The following is a 4,533-nucleotide window of genomic DNA, read 5'->3' on the forward strand; positions in this document are numbered from 1 at the left end:
GCAGTAGTTGGATGAAAAGTTGACATCACCTGTAAGCCAGTTAATGTGCGGGTTATGTGCCCTTAACCACGGAATGCCAAGAATGACGGGAAACATGGGTGACATAACATCCAACCGGAGGTATTCATGGTGACCCGAGGAAGTTTGACAGAGAAGAGGTGCAATCTCTTTTGCAACTGGGCCTGATTTGATGCCAGAGCCGTCAGCTAGATGAACATGGAATCCTTGTTTCTTGGCACACACGGGAAGCTGATGTAGAGAAACAAATGTGGAATCCATGAAACAGCTACAGGCCCCAGAGTCTATGATAGCTGGTACGGAGACTGACCTTTCGGAAAACTGAAGGGTAATTGAGAGGGAGACATGTGACCGATCTTTTCCAGGAAGGTGCATCATATGCGCTCTGCTGGTTTTTACCGGGCACGTATGTACAAAGTGGCCAGCCTCCCCAAAGTAAAGACATAGATTGGCATGTTGTCGTCGGAGGCGCTCAGCTGGGGAGGGGGTGATCTCTGAAAGCTCCTGTGGTAGGCCTTATGCTGTTCCTTCTTGCTGGGAAATGTAGCAGATAAAGGGGCAGGTACGTCAGATTTGGAAGCTACAGAAAGGATTCCTTCAAGCTTTTCGGATTGTCTCTCCCGTAATCGCCGATCGATCTGAGTGGTTAAGCTGATCAGATCCTCCAGGGATGTTGGTACTCCCACTCTGGCAAGTTCAGAGACCAAGATGAAACTGATGGCGAAGTGCAGAACTATTCCATTGAGTGTCAGCGCGCCAAACACGAAAGTCATATAGTTAAATAGGAAAGTTATATAGTCCTCAACAGGCCTTGTTGCAACTTGCCAAGCCTGGATTCTGCAGTCTGTTGGTAGAAGGGATTGGCATATAGTTGAGCCATAGCTGCGAAGAACGACTCAGTGGCCGCCAGAACAGGGTCATGTTGCTTCCAGAGGTTATGCGCCCAGGTAAGTGGTTCGCTCAGTAATAGTGTGCTGAGAAATCCCCCTTTGATGTCTTCTGATGCAAAGGTTCGGGGTAGCAGAGAAAAATAAAGTTCACAGGAATTTCGGAAAGTTCGAAACATTTTATGATCTCCGGAGAATCGTTTGGGAATATGTACCCTAGGTTCCAGAGGAGGAGTAGCCTCGCGGAACAAGCCAAACTCTGTTTGAGTAGAAGAATCTGTAACTGAAGGAGAAGTACAGACTAAAGCAGCATTCATCTTGTCCGAAAGTCGCTCCTCCATGCGACTAAGATTTTTCTTTAAACTCTGCACGACAGATGTTAGTGCAGAAACTGATTTGAAAATGTCCTCTGGTGGGGAGACCTCCCTTTCAGACTCCATCCCTGGCTGACTGGTACTGTCACTTACCTGATAGGAGTCTGATATGACGAGGTCGGCCTCCCTTGTATCTCCAGCCCAAGCCCCACTGAAGGTGGAACAGATGGTGGCTAGGGCCAGGAGGAACACAAGTGCCTGTAAGTGTTGCTTGCAGAACTTGCAGATGGAGTTGTAGGCTCAGTGGCACAGGTAGGACAACAGGCAGTGTTTGAGCCAGGCGAGGAGCAGGAGCAGGGTCTCAAGAATAGCCAGGTTTGGTAACAGGCGGGCAGCGAGGTACAAAGGCATGAGCAGAAGCAAGGTCAAATAGAAGCCGAGATCAGGAACTGGTAATCAGGAATGTATCAGAGTCCAGAGGCAGAGTCAGGGTAAGCCGGGTTCAGCAACAGGTATCAACAAGAATCATAAGATCAGGACACAGCTGAGTCAGGGCACCCTTTAAATAGGCTGTCTGGCGCGAACTGGCGTTAGGGACACGCTCCTGCGCGTGCATGCAGTCCGTTGCGCACGCGCATCAACGCCCTGGAAGTCTGCTGTTGTCCGTGAGTGCGCGCATGCACACGTGTGTGCGCCAGAGCAGTTCTCTTACAATAGGAGAGCACCTACCCTTCGGAATTAATTAGTCCATAATGTAATTAATTCACCGCAAACAATAAAAATCTTTCCAGAAATGAAGGGTTTCTATAAATGCCAGAAATGCTTGGCGTGTAGAGTTAGTAAAAAACAACCCCGCAAAGGGGAAACCTTTAAGTCAGAAACTGATCGCAGAGAATATCGGATAAGGGAATTAATTACATGCCATAGTACTCATGTGACTTACGTCATCGAATGCCCATGCCACCTGCAGTATGTGGGTAGAACCACCCGCCTTCTCTGCGTACGTATACGGGAGCATATCAATAATATTCGGAAGGGGTTCCCGAAACACAATCTATCATGCCATTTTGATGAGGTACACCATAGGGACCCCACTGGTTTAATATTTTATGAGATTGATCTCATCAAAGATCGTTGGAGAGGAGGAAATAAAACAACTCTAATATCACAAAATGAAACAGCTTGGATCTATTGTTTGGGGTCCCTTGCCCCTAGGGGCCTCAACCTAGACATAGATCTCAACTGCTTTATAGCTAATCCATGACTCGAATGGTATGGTTATGGCATATAATCGCCTTCACCCTATCAAGTGTGTGCATACACAAACCCACATATATTCCCTCTTAGCGTATTGACTCTACTTAGAGTGCTTGATGATTATGGGTTTTTTTTTCCAGGCTTACTAATAGCCAGCTTAATATACACCCTTCTTGTTCTGGTGGAGTTAGATGGCACCCGCACTCTCACCTTTTCCCTAGGGAGAGTCTGGGTGTATGATATGCCAGCCCTAATGTGGGCATATGTGTTTAGAAACATCACCTTTTTATACAATTATTTGGTAAGGGGTGTAGGCTGAGCATTGTATTACCAACCCTTGGTACATCTGTCCATAGAGCGGTTTGATATGGGTAGATGTTGTATGGCTTACCTTATATGTGTTGTGGCTGGGGGGTTTGGGCATCCTCACTCTCACCTCCTGGTGGTAGGGGGAGTGAGGTTGCTTAAAAGGTTTAGTCCCACCTTTTTCCTTAATCATGTCTCCATCTGGAAATTAATGTGGTTATGTGCTGCGGTTTGATTTCTAGAACCAACCGCTGGCAGATACATACATTATGCTTTAGGTTCTAGTTCATCTTTTTATCTAATGCTCAGATGTATATAATTATTATCTGGGCATGTTCTGTTGTGTTTTTTGGTACCCACACTCTCACCTTCTGTCGATAGGGGGAGTCTGGGTGATTCAGCTGCCTGTGTTCTCTCATGCCTTAGGCATCTTTACTAGGTAGTATCTGGGTATGTTCTTTTTGATACTCACGCTCTCACCTTGTGCCTATAGGGGGAGTCTGGGTGAACCAGTTGATTATATATTGTCCATATGTTTTCTTCTAATACTGCCACAATAAAGCCCATACACACTATCAGATTTTCTGCTGATTTTTTCTTTCAGATTTATCAAAACCATATAATATGAGGTCAAACCTTAGGAGTTTCAATTTGTATGCAATCAGGCAGGCCCTTGCACTACATGGTTTTGGTAAATCTGAAGACAAAAATCAGCAGAAAATCTGATAGTGTGTATGTATGGTTTCCCTACCTAAACATTAATTAGCTGATTATGTGTGGGATTCCCCGCCTCTCCTATTGGATTGGCTGGGTCAGAGCTAAGTGGGTGGGGTTTCATGGCCTCTCTCCCTTACCAAACTACGTGATGTGCAGTGTGATGATACCGCTGCTGAAGACGTCTATGATGAAATGCACACTATGTGACTTCCGGGAACCAGAGCTAGTGGGTGGAACGCAGCTGGAGCGCACGCTGCCCGTTCACAGCTCGGGGTTCTTATGCTAGCCATCAGAGTTGTTTTTTGGGTAAAGCACCTATGCTGTATGGACCCTGTTCTCTGTCTGGATTGTATTATTTGTCTTTTGAGTGTTTTTTAAATTTTTAAATAAATGGAACTTTTTGTCTACTACACTATGGGAGCCGATTTTTCTTTTCCATGAGGAACATGATCAACTATATTTGCCACTGTCTGGAAAACTGAACACCATTTGAGGGACTGCAGATGCTGACACCTTTGAACATAGGTCTACTGTGGATCTACATGCGTATTACCCCTGCAGGGGTTATAGGAGCTGGTGAGTGGGGACCTATGAGGGGGAGCACGCAAGTCACCTGTCAAGATTTTGTGATCACTACAAGTCACCTGCAACAACCTATTAAAGCACGAACACTCACATTGGAATGGATGCATTTATGCGTTTTTTGTAATTGGTGCGATTGTGTTGCTTTTTACTTTTTTGGTGCGATTTTTTTTTTTTTGCACTTTTTTTTATATCTTTTGGTACATTTAATTGAACTATTCCTGGTACACTAATATTTTTTGGACACTTTTTATGCCTCAACATATATTTTTTGGTGTTTGGATTTTATGCACTGTGTATATATAGAGGTTCACTCATAATTTTTTTGGATTTATGTAATTATTATACTTTATTATTTAGTTCATTTTACAATATCCCTGGTCATTCTTTAGGTACTGGTTTAATATTATTAATTATCCACTCCTGCTGGTAGAACTTAGCTCTCCAATGTG

The sequence above is a fragment of the Aquarana catesbeiana genome, linkage group LG01 (assembly GCF_042186555.1).
Source record: "Aquarana catesbeiana isolate 2022-GZ linkage group LG01, ASM4218655v1, whole genome shotgun sequence".
Classification (NCBI taxonomy): domain Eukaryota; kingdom Metazoa; phylum Chordata; class Amphibia; order Anura; family Ranidae; genus Aquarana; species Aquarana catesbeiana.